Source organism: Macaca thibetana, chromosome 3, assembly GCF_024542745.1.
Source record: "Macaca thibetana thibetana isolate TM-01 chromosome 3, ASM2454274v1, whole genome shotgun sequence".
Taxonomy (NCBI): domain Eukaryota; kingdom Metazoa; phylum Chordata; class Mammalia; order Primates; family Cercopithecidae; genus Macaca; species Macaca thibetana.
In genome coordinates, this window is record NC_065580.1 from 101,386,611 (window position 1) to 101,398,928 (window position 12,318).

Below are 12,318 nucleotides of genomic sequence, written 5' to 3' on the forward strand. Positions count from 1 at the left end.
GCCCAGGGAACACTTGGGATTGTTCCACCTTCCTCCCTCCCTCCACTCACATTTGCAACCCATCTGACCGGTGCTGGGCATCTCAGGGGAGACAGACTCACTCATCAGAGCCCAGTGCAGTTAGGGCTACTTCAGATTGAGACTGGGACCCCAGCTCCTGACCCTTCCGACGTGCACACACACTTAGTAGTGCCTGATAATAGGGAACAGGTATCACCATGGCAGTGGGCTGAGGCGGGAAATAGTGTATCGACAGGTCCTGGGGCCCCAGCACTGCTCCTGGGAGACACATGGTTCCTGTCCCCTCTGTGGAATGCCTGGCTGATGGTGATATAAGGGGGGCTGGGTCTCAGGGATCCAGGAGCTAGGCGCCGCCAGTGAAGACTGAGGCCGTGTTGATGGAAAAGGGTTTCTAATTTCTGTGTGCCCTGGGTCACTAGGCTGTCTCAGTCCCTGCAAATCAGTGCATCACATCTGCACACTCTTCTCCATTCCCTCGCAAGAACTTTTAGCTCATTCAACAGATAAGGAAACTTATCTCCCAGCTTGAGAGGGGCATATAAATGGCAGAGTGCCAGCCAAGCTATGGGAATTGGGTATGGGCTAGCCCGCTGCATCCCAAGCCCGCCTGTGAGGGTGTTCCAAGCCTATCGCTCATGGCCCTTCTCGGCTTGTCTCCTTAATTTGTCACATTCTTCTAGGCCTGAAGCCCTCCCAATCACCAGTATGGGCCCAGCCACCCCACCTCAACTCCTACTCATTCACTCCTACCCCACCCCCATTTCACCCCCACTCCATGGCACAGCCTTCTTTAGTGTATTGCTTAGATATGACTTCTAGAATCCTAAAGCCATGAGGCAGGACCTGAGTAAGACATTAGGGAACTGGTATTGCTTGAGCACTTACCATGTGTGAGGAATCTCCCTGAGATTTTGCATACATTCACTCTAATCTTTACAACATCCTTGGAAGGTAGAGATATGTGTCCCCATTTGTAGAAGATGCCAGGGCCCCTGAAGATGAAATGATTTGCCCTAGGCCATACAGCAGGTTGGTGGTAGAATTGGGATTTGAACCTATTCTACTTGGCTTCAAAGATCAGGCTTTTTCCACGATGTGGTCTGGGCTGGTTTTGTCATGATTCCTGCTAAGTTAAGCTGTGGGCTAGCCAGGAAGCCAGGCTTCATGAAGAGCACAGCCACTCCTGCAGAGTGGGCATGGGGAGGGGGAAGGCAAGAGAAGGGCCAGCCCCAGAGTCCTCCGGCATCAGGAGAAGTCTGTTCATTTCAGGGCTAACTGGACGTGGTGTCACTCAAATCTCCCTGCTGCCTTCCAGGGCCTCTCCTTGGGAGGAAAGTGTCTGAGAACCATGTTCACCCAGCAGAGTATCTGAGAAGGCGAAGGGCAATGCTGCACCATGAGGGATAATAATGCAATAAGACAGGCCCTCAGCTACTCATCAGGCCAGGTGGCAACAGCTTTGGGTCAAAGTGATCCCAGACTCCTCCTCATCTTCCAGTCTGTGGGTTTAGTGCTCCAGGCACCCCATCTCTTTGGAGCTACCCCTGACTCTGATCTTCTCATCTTCTATACAGCCCAACATAGGGAGAGGTTTGAGGGAATAACAGATGAAGTGGGGCTCCTTGGGTAGCTGAGACCTTGTCTGTTTGTTCATCAGACTTTAATGGAGGTAGTAAATTTCTTGAAAACTCCCAGGATTCAATATTTGTCCTCAGGCTGTTGAACATTCAGGCAACTGCACATGTGATGTGACTTGATGAGGGGCACCTGTCACGCATCTCCAACTGGGTCCCTGATGAGACCAGACAACAGGTCACTATCTCCATCAGACGCCCTCCTGGCCCTCCCCTTGAGACTTGTACACGGAATGGCTCAGCTGGCTTGGAAGGTCATGTCCCCTGCACCTGGCCCAGAAGGAAGCAGAATTTAATCTAACAGCCATTGAATCCTAGAATATTTGTCTTTCCATTAAACTCACAAGAGCAAAAAATTACAGTTCTGCATATGGTTCTGTTATTGCTCCATTTATTCTGAGGACCCCTAGGAACCCTGGGAAGATCAGAAGGTCGGCCAGAGCCCAGCGGTGAATGTTCACTTCAGCCACACATATTTACGATCTCAAGCACCGGATCAATCTCTTCTGGGTTTCTAAACATTTAGGAGTCTGAGATCCTTACAGATTCATATTTGCTTTTTGACATTTCACTTTCTCCTCCAGAATCAAGAGGATTCATCTTTCCTGGCCCTGGAGAGGTGTTGAGTGGTTATAGGTAGAAGACTTTATTTCTGAAATACCCTGGGCTAGGATTCATCCACTGGCCAGAGATGTGGTGAAGCTTCAGCGGGGTTAGCGGCCCATAGCCCTGGCCCTGCTCCCAGCACCGTCATCCATCTCAAAGCTTCTGTGGGCTCCGAGGGCCCAAATAGAAGGGTGTGGCTGGCTCAAGGCCACTTGACCACAAGGACCACGGCACTCTTGGGGGATTCGGTAGATGCAGGGAGGGTTCTCTCCCTTTCAGGATTCTTAGGCAGTCCCCAGTATCCCTGGAACCCAAGCCAGGAATCTGGAAAACCACTGGAGGCACTGGCGCCGGGGCCCCCACCCATGGTGTGGCCAGGCCACATGCTGGCCCTTTGGGATTTTTCCATCACTCCTGTAGGTCACACCTTCACTGGTCAGAAGCCTCTCTAGGAGGGGACAGTGATTAATGTTTCATGGAGGAGCTGCTGGGCATGATGTCTTGTTTTCTTTAGGTTTAGAATACAATGAGGACGATGAGTGGAATTTGCTGCCAAGCTGGGGGCGAGGGTGGGGCCATTCTTGGGGGCCTGGAGACCCAAAGGTAGTGATATTTACTGTCCTTACTGCCAAAAAGGGGGCGATTCTGTAGGTAGGGAAGGCAGGTGAAGCCCGTGCTTACAGGGGTGTCTTCCCTAGCCCTCAAGAGCCCACTAGTCCCCACTGATACCTTGGGCCCTGGTGTGCAGAGAGGCCTATGGCGAAGGGTATCCAGCAATTTTAATGAGCTCATCCTGCTTAGGTGATTCTGCTTCATTCCAATAAAGCCATCTTCTCTGCATGTAGGATTTGCTTATTTTTCTGTTTTTTCCAGTGCACCAATCAGGAACTGGGTGACAGCACAACTGATCTTCAGCCGTACGGGCTAGTACAGCTTCACCTGGATTTTTTTTTTTTTTTTTTTTTAGATGGAGTCTCCCTCTCTTGCCCAGGCTGAAGTGCAGTGCTATGATCTTGGCTCACTGCAACCTCTGCCTCTCAGGTTCAAGTGATTCTCCTGCCTCAGCCTCCCTAGTAGCTGGGATTACAGGCGTGTGCCACCACACTTGGCTAATTTTTGTATTTTTAGTAGAGATGGGGTTTTGCCATGTTGGCCAGGCTGGTCTCGAACTCCTGACCTCAGGTGATCCACCCCCTTCGGCCTCCCAAAGTGCTGGAATTACAGGCATGAGCCACCGTGCCCAGTCCACCTGCTCTTAAAATATTTCCATCTGTTTTGAGCTATCGAAGTAACATCCTCCTATTCCTGCTCTCTGGCCTTCCTAGCTTCGTGGCCCCTCTCTATTCTCCCCTAGGCTTCCCCACAGTCCAGCACTCAATTGGTTAAGGGGGCCCCTCAGACCCTGTCCAGCACTAGAGTTGTAGGATAGTTCCAATGGATTGGTGTCCTCACCATACCAGGCTGGTACACATTTTACACGTCAACCTTGGGTGAGAAGGAGTAAGAGGTGTCTATCCAGCAAGGTCCAAGTTAGAAAAAGGGTGTGTGTATGTGCATGTATGTGTGTATCAGCAGATTGGGGCACATAGTCCAAGGCTGGAGTTCAAGGCTCCTCTCTGGTCCTCAGTCTCCTCACCTGTAAGGAGAGTAGGTGAAGTGGTCCCTTCTCTTGGATGTCTGCGGTGTTCCAGCCCCTCCCTGGCCTGGAGGTGGTGCATTGCTTCATCTGGAATGCCCAGGGAGTGAGGCCAGGTGGGACAGTGCAGCTGGGCCCTGGGGGGCATCTTTCCCCTGGGATGCTCCCACTGTGCTCTGGCGGCTCTGCTCCCTCTGTGCCTTGAGTTATGTGGAACTCAAGAGGCGTGTTATTCCTAACAGATGTCACCACTAGGTACTAGACTCAGTTTGCCTAGAGCCAGCATGCTCCCCAGGTCGAATATTGGTTTGAGAAGGCTGGCCTGGCTTGTTTTTATTAAGGGTGAGTTGGCATACACTTCTCAATAAGCTTAAGTAGGTAAGTAGATACACAATGTGTAGAAGAGTATTATCCTTTCTCCCTCTGAAATAGTAACATGAGGGAAGCTGATTCGACAAACGAGTCCAATCCAAAAAAAGGAAATCCAAAGAATTAGTACAGATGAAAACGTTCTTAAGGATTGAAGCTTACAATTCACAGCAGTCTTGAACATTCTGAAAGGGGGCAACGTGCCCCTGGTGACTTATTTCATATGAGTTTTTTTTTTTTTTTTTTTTTTTTTTTTTTGTAAACTTAGCTTATATTTTTCATAATGCGACTTAAATAGATGTAATAACTATGCCTTTAAGGAACTCAAATAGGAAACCGAAACAAATCAAACCAATGAAACTAAGAAAATTTATTTTAATCATGTACGTGTAAAGTTGGTGGCTGGGGGTGGTGCTCATGGCACACAGGGTGTTAATATAGTTGGAATATCACTTTGGGGGTGTGTGTGCGTGTGTGTGCACGTGCGTAGGAGGCTCAATTCTTCGGAGAGTCACGTCAGGCCTGTCAGCAGGAATGCCCACGCCGCATCTGTGCACGTCTGCGAGCTCCCTGTGGGCCCAGCTGCAGGGTCTTCTGGACTGTGTCAGGCTACTGCCTGCCAGGGGATGACAGGATTCATGCGGACTCCAAGGAAACCTTCTTTAAATCTAGCTTTTGAGCAATATGAGGGCACCTTACCCAGACCCAATCGCAGAATAGTGGCACATTGCTGAGTTCTGGGCAGCTGATGTTTTTTTCCTGCTGGGAAGAGCAAGTTCCTGGGGGTCTGGTGGGAGTCTGGGCTCCCCTTCCTCACTTGCCAAACCAGGCTGGCAGGATGCTGCCATCCATCTTCTTTGCCAGATCCAATGTCTAACCTTGGACTGATTATACACAAAATATTTTTTTGGGTCAATGTACATTTTTTTTCAATAAGAAATGTATAATAAATTCAAAATGTGATTAAGAATGTCAGTAACCTTTATATTCATTGATCACATTTCCTCAGCTGACATTCCTTGTGAAGTCAGGCACTGGGAGGTGAATTCCATATTTAAGACGGCAGAGCGTGGCCAAAGCTAGTTTCATGTCCCAGTGAAATCATTGACAGAGGAAGGTTGTGGAGGCTGGTCACAGGGGATGTGGCCCCATAGTTTCAATAGGCCACCTTGTGCGTGCCAACGCCAAGCACGTGCTGTGGCTCTGAAATACACCTCGCGGTGCCCTTTCCTAGCGTTCTGTGCTTTCACCCTGTGTCTGGGCCTCAGCAGCGAGGAGATGGACTCAGGGATTCCCCCGCCCTCCTACGCCTGTACCTTTTTGTGTCCTGCCTCGCTTTACCCCCTCTCTCCCATCAGTATCTCTGCAGACCTAAAGAGGAACCTCCGTTCCGCACCCTGAGGGAGAATTCCTGGGACCTTGGGTGGGAGAGACTCTGTTAAACTGTTCGTGAAGTTCCCTGGAGCCGCTGAGCCGCTACTGCGCCTGGATTGTAGCTGATGGGCTGGTGGCAGCTTCCATCCGAGACGAACTCCAAGAATTTCCGCTGCTGGCAGTGACCTCCCGGGCTGGGATGAGCAGCTGCATCTGGCTCCAGGAATGTGAGGTCTGAGACACCATGCCCAGGAATGCCTCCATGGGCTTGCAATTTCAGTTCCAGAAAATTCGGAGGGCTCCAGGCCCCTGCCCCTTTCCCTCTTTCTCCCTAAATGTGAAGCTACCCAGGCTCCCCTTGGGGAGATTTTTCTGGAGGAAAATACCCTGGAGAGTTGGATTTGAAATAGCTTAGCAGCCAGAGGGACTTTACCAATAAGTGCCACCCATGCTCCTGGCTAAGGCCTGAGTGGAGTGGCTTGGGGAAGTCACCTGCCCTCTGTGGTCCTCGCCACGTGAGGGTCACAGCTCTTGGAGCTATCAACTGGTTTTCATGGGTGGCGAAGTAAGTCTGGAAACCACATCACCCTCTTGGAGACTCACCATTCGAGTCAGCAGAGTAGAGGCTCCAACAAGGCCCACAGTAAGAACTCATTTTATTTAAGCCAGTGTTCACCAAACTTGTTTACCCACAGAACCTTCTTTCGGAAGTAACATGGATTACCATTTCCGACAACTGGATTTCTACAAAACACCCATTATAAATGCTGGCCTGGGTGTTATCTCTGAGGGCCCCTTAGCTTTCAGATTGCCCTGTATAAAACCTCAGGATGGCTTAATCTATCAAAACCTCTCCTGAGGGCAGGTGTGAGGGAAGAAGCGGGAAAGTGAGGTGTAGAGTTCCCAGTGATGGTGCTGGTGAGGTAGTGGGGGAGAGGGGCAGGTATAGGGTGTGCCAGAGAGAGAGAGAGAGAAAGAGAGAGGGGGGAGAGAGAGAGAGAGAGAGAGAGAGAGAGAGAGAGAAGCGGGGAGAAAGAGAAGGAGAGAGGAAGAGATAGGGGGTGGGGAGGACCCTCCCACACTCTCCCTCCAGACCCATCACTGATTAATCCCTGTCCTGCCCTGCTGGAGAGCTTGTACAGGAGCCAGCAGCTTCTCCTGGGGGAGAAGGCCCCCAGGAACGAAGCCTCCATGAATCATTGACTGTCCTTCTATTGTGCTGGAACCAGCTGGGGCTGGTGTCCGTGCCAAGCTCCTGGAGCTGTGGGCAAAGGTGGTGCAGGCTGGGGGTGAGCCCAAGCAGAGCTACAGCCTCATCCAGACCCTTCCAAAATAGGCCAATCCCAGCCCATCTGGATGGGCTCTGCGCACCGAGGCTCCCTCACTCCCAATCCCCTGCAGCCAGTGGAAGTAGAGTGAGCACTGGGCTAGGAGTCAGGGCCCAAAGTTTCGGGCTCTCCTCTGCTACTGACTCACCGTGGCACCTTGAAGGAGCCCTTTCTCCTTTCTCAGCCTCAGTGTCCCCATGTAGACATGGGGATTGAATTTGAGAGTCCTGAAAGACACTCCTGGCTCAAGGATTTTGTCCAAAAGCTTTTCAAAGCCTCATCCCTGGAAGTCTATGTGTTAGCCTTGGGGCTTGTTATGGAGACCCCAGCTGATCTCCTGCGACTGTGTCCTAAATCACACCTCACGGGCTCCATGCTTGCCCAGCTCCACTATCAGGGACACACAGAGGGATGGAGGTCTGGGGACCTTTCTCAGAGGCTCCAGCATCCCAGCGACCAGGGTTAGGTGGGGCCACTATGACAGTCCACTTGTGAAAGGGGTACGCCTGCACTCACCCTAGGGACCTGCTGGCCCTGCCGCTGCCTTGCTGTGCGACCCTGGGCAGCCCCTCCCTGTGCTGAGGCCCCCATAACACAGCACTGAGAGGAAGGCCTGAGGTGGCTGCTGTGTGCTGTTACTGTGGCGGGGCCTCTCTGCCCCGGCTGCAGGAGCCAAGAGCCAGTCCTGCCCGCCCGCCTGTGGGAGGAGGAAACCCGTGCAGCCCTCACAGGCCTGGCTCTCATTCCACACACTCCGGGGCTTATCCGGGTGGAAACATCACCCTGGCACCTCAGCCCAACTCTTGGGGAAGCTGCCAGAGAGGCCCCTTCCCCTGGGTCCTCCCAGGGGGACTATTTTCAAAGCTGGGAGCTTAGCACTCCCAGGGAGACCGTCTTCAAAGCCCTGCCCACGTGCCCACATCACCCCTGCCCTCTGCTGCTGGACGCTAATCCTTCGGGGAGCCCTGCAGGGCAGGTTCTGGGGCTTAATGCACTGAGGAGGGAGTTAGGCTCCTTCGCAGGCAGGGCTGAAGTAGAAGCTTCCTGTTGGCGTGGTTGTCCTGGGACCGCCATGTCTGCCTGTGGGGATACTCAGGCGCGATGACATGAGAAAGCCAGATGAAAGCTGGAGGTGATGGGGATCGACCAAAGCCCCGACGCCTGCACCATCATAGAGCTGGGAGCACTGGGGCCGGAGAGATGGGACCTGCCCCACGTCACCTCTGGGCTCAGTCGCGGAGATGGGACTGGAGCTCTTTCTGCCGCCCCGAGCTAGCGCTGGCCCTCACCTCTGATTGCCTTTTACTGTGAACATTTCTCATCTCTGCTTTGCTCTGTCTGTGGGGGACAGTCCTACACCATCCCTGCCAAGGCCTTTACAGTCCCCCGAACGGCCCTGAGCACAGGCACGATCCCCAGCTCACCTGTCCCTGCTCTAAGCACCGCCATCCCTGCTGGCCTCTCCTCCACCGTGAGTCCCAGGAGACAGTTCCAGGGGCAAAGAAACATTCGCTGAACAAAGGAGAAGAGGAGAAAACAGTGTCCACGGGGCCCGGGCCTTGTAGGCTGGGCATTCTGGGCAGGCCAGGGACACTGTTTCCCCAGGCGCTGAGTGCAAGGCCTGTGGTATAGGAGCAGAGGCCAGAGGAGCTGCTGGGGAGGAGGCTGGCCTGGGAGAGCTGAGCAAACTCGTGAGGCTCAGAGTTCTGGGTGCCTGTGATTTCAGGACGGAGTCTGGGCTTTGGAGATCGGGAGTCCCTGACTGGGGTCAGAAGGGAGGCTAGAATCCTCAGCGTGGTCAGCGAGGGGCAAGAGGAGCACCATTTGCAATGTCCCTGCCGTGTATTCGGCACTGCACAGGAAGCTCATTTCATATTTACCGCTTGGCTTGATGCCCATAAATGAGCCGAGAGTTAGGAATTACTCATTCATTCATCCGATAACTTTTTATCGAGCCCTTACTATTTGTTACGCACCATTCTGGGTGCTGGGTATTGAAGAAAACAGACAATGTTTGCATTTTATAGATGAAGAAACTCTGAATCAGAGAGGTTAGGCAAGCAACCAAAGTCACACAGCTGGAAAGGTCTGGGACTACGTTCTTTGCGTTTGTCTATTACGTTTGGGCAGAAAGGCAGGGCGGTGGAGTAGAGAGGGCCCAAAGGCCTTGCTATGTGAGCGAGAGCAAGTCACTTCCCCATCCTGGACTTGAATTTCCTCAGTTAACTTTGAGGCCTTTGGCCAAGTGGTCTGGAATAGCTCCTGTAGGCAAAAACTGAAATTAAAATTTTACATGTGAAAGCTACTGAATTTTGAGTATGTTCTATGCATCAGATCCTGGAGTGTCCATGGGGAGCCATTGAAGGTTCCTAAGCAGGGGTGGGGGGAGCATCCCTGAACTACGTTTGCTCCTGGGTCCTTCCCAGTTCTCCAGGACTACTCATTCTAGGGTTATCGGGGAAGCAGCTGAAGCTTTGGACAAACACTAGGGGCAGGCAGGGACACAAGGACATATGGTTTATAAATAAGGGAGCTGAGTGGGGCAGGGATGGATCAGGTGGGAAGGGTGAAGGTTGAGCTGCAGGGAGAGGCCAGGAGAAGGCCTCAGGGGAAATCCATCTGCTCCTGGTACTCACCACCCCCTGCCACCCTGGGGGCAGACCCCTCCTCTGATCAGAGCTGACTCCAGCATCCCCTGTGTCCAGCCCCTGGCTCAGCATCTCTGAACGGGGCACCAGGGGCTGGAGCTCTGGCCTAGCCCTCCAGGTCCTCCCAGAGGGTACCGGGGCTGCTTCCTCCATGAAGTCTTCCATGCTGAGTCCAGTTTATCTTAACCATACCAGTACACATCACCAGGCCACCCAGGTTTGTAAACAAAAGCACAGGATCATCAGTCCTCAGTGCTCAGAGAAGAGGGGTCAGCAATGAGGGAGGCTGTTGGGAGAGGGGCCTTGAAGAAGGGTTAGAGGCTGGGCAGTTGGAGGAGAGGGTGAGGGAGGGGAGGAATTTAATCTGGGGAAGGGGAGGGTTGATGGGAGATTTTCTCTCCATCTCAGGCCCTGCCCCTCTTGCCTGCGATACAGTGGTTACTTCCTTTCCTGCCTCTCCCAGTACACTTTAAATTTTTTTATTTGATTAAAATAATAAAACATTTGTTACTTACACAATAATACATGAAACTTAGTAGAATGGTTTAGACCACGGGCTCTGGAATCAGGATGCCTGGGTTAGAATCTGGGGCCGGATACCAGGTGTGTGAACTCCAACAAATCACTGGTGCCTCAGTTTCCTCATCTGGAAAATGAGGACCCACCTCATAAGGTTGTTGTGAAGATTAAATGAGCATATACATAAGCACATAATATACATAAAGTGCTTATTAAAGGGCCTGGCCCTTAGTAAGCCCTAAACGAGTATGAATTATTAGAGATGTAAATTATAAAGTTTAATAACATAATAAACACTCATGATCTGAACACTGAATTCAGGAACTGGAACGTTTCCAAAATTTGCATCTAGCTCGTGCGTCTCTCCCACTCCCCTAGCATCCCTTAAAGGTGTCTACTATCCCGAATTTTGTGTTTGTCATTCCTTTGCTTAAAAATAAAACATTTGTATTCACGCCTATACGCCTAATCAATATATTGGTTCACTTGATTTTTGAGCTCTATAAAATTGGGAGCATACTGTAGATAGCCTCTGGGCTGTCCACTCCGTCTTCAGTTTCTGGGAGATGCATCCATGCTGTGCCTGTGGCAGTGGTTCATTGCTGTGGGGAACTCACAACCCTCCATTTCTTCCCGGCCACTGTTTCCCACTCCTGACCACAGGGAGAGCACAAAGCCCACCGTGTCTGCCCCAGCCTCCGGGCCCTCAAACTCCCTCTCCCGCAGCAGTCCAGCTGGCTCCTTCCTCAGCACCCTAGCCCTGGCTGTCCAGCTCTGTCCCTACCCAGACTCGGGGCCACATTTTTAGACACTGCCTTTTCTCCCATCTGTGTGTTGCTCTGCAAGGAGTGACTGGCGGGGGGCACCAGCCTGTGCCTGAGTCCTTGCTTTACTTCTAATTGGCTGTGTGACCCTGGGTGGGTCTCCTGCCCTCTCTGGTCCTCAGTCTCCCACCTGTAAGGAGAGTGGGTGAAGTGGTCCTTCCTCTGGAATGTCTGTGGTGCCCCAGTCCCTCCCTGGCCTGGAGGTGGTGCTTTGCCTTATCTGGAATGCCTGGGGAGTGGGGCCAGGTGGGACAGGGCATGTGTGGGGTGTAGCTGGTGCCTGGAAGGCACCTTTCCCCAGGATGCTCCTACCGTGCTCTGGGGGCTCTGCTCCCTCTGTGCCTTGAGTTAGTGTGTTATCACCACTTCAAACCAAAATAAGCACATGGAAATTTGGAGTCAAAGCCTCGAGGTGAGTTACAGCACGCAACTTGGGCTGCAAACAGCACCCAGGGCTGGGAACCTAGGAGCCTGAGTCCCAGTCTCAGCTCAGAGAACAACTTCCTGTGAGACCCTGGGTACCTCAGTTTTTCCTTCTGCAAAATGAGGTCAATTCTCCATGCTAGGCACATGCGAGGAACAGCTGGGTCTGTGTATCTCACAGGTGTATATAACTCACCTCTCCAGCCCCACTCCCCTCACAGGGCTGGCTAGAGAAAGCCTGCTCCAGAAGAAAGAGGGCAAAGTCTGTGGTGAAGTTTAAAGTTTATAAAGAAACGAGTTATCCAAGCACAATTTAAAGCATGGTCTTCGGTTGGAGGAAAACAGTGTCACATTGTTCTCACGTTGTCTGGCTGGAGGCCAGTGTTCCTTCCGCACCCCTGCCCGCCTACACCTCGCCCTCACCCCTCCCCCTAACAGGTGTTACCTCTTTTGCCTGCTTTCCCAGTTTTCCCCTATTTTTTATGATTTTGATGTGGAAACTTCCAGACATTAAAAAACTCTCATATAGACAAATATAGTGTTTTTTTTTTTAAACAGAAAAATCCCCCACATTCCATCACTTGCTTTTTTCTACTAAAAATCTTTATATTTTAATCAGCTTTATTGAGGAATAATTTACACACAACAAAATTCAGCAAGTTTAAGTGCACACTTTGGTGATTTTTAACAAACGTGTACCGTAGGGTAACAATCACCATGATCCCTGGATAGGACATTTTTGGACATTCCTAAATGACTACAGGGGTTGAGACTGCTGCTGGGAGAAGGAGAAAGAGGCATCTGAGGAAGAAGCCAGGGCCTGTGGGGGAGTGGGACTAGGCAGGCACTTAAGGATGGTGCCTCTGCACCAATGGGGGATAAGGGATTCCCTTCCTCAGTTCCATCATTTCTTTTCAGCACCAAATTCACTTTGGA

At 51.7% G+C, this 12,318-nt stretch overlaps 1 protein-coding gene across 1 annotated transcript in view; it reads right to left on the minus strand.

Annotated features, from left to right (window-relative positions):
* Positions 1-12,318, minus strand: part of GGCT (gamma-glutamylcyclotransferase) — a 1,150,694-nt gene that overhangs the window by 422,231 nt on the left and 716,145 nt on the right. The gene's annotated exons all lie outside the window — the stretch shown is intronic.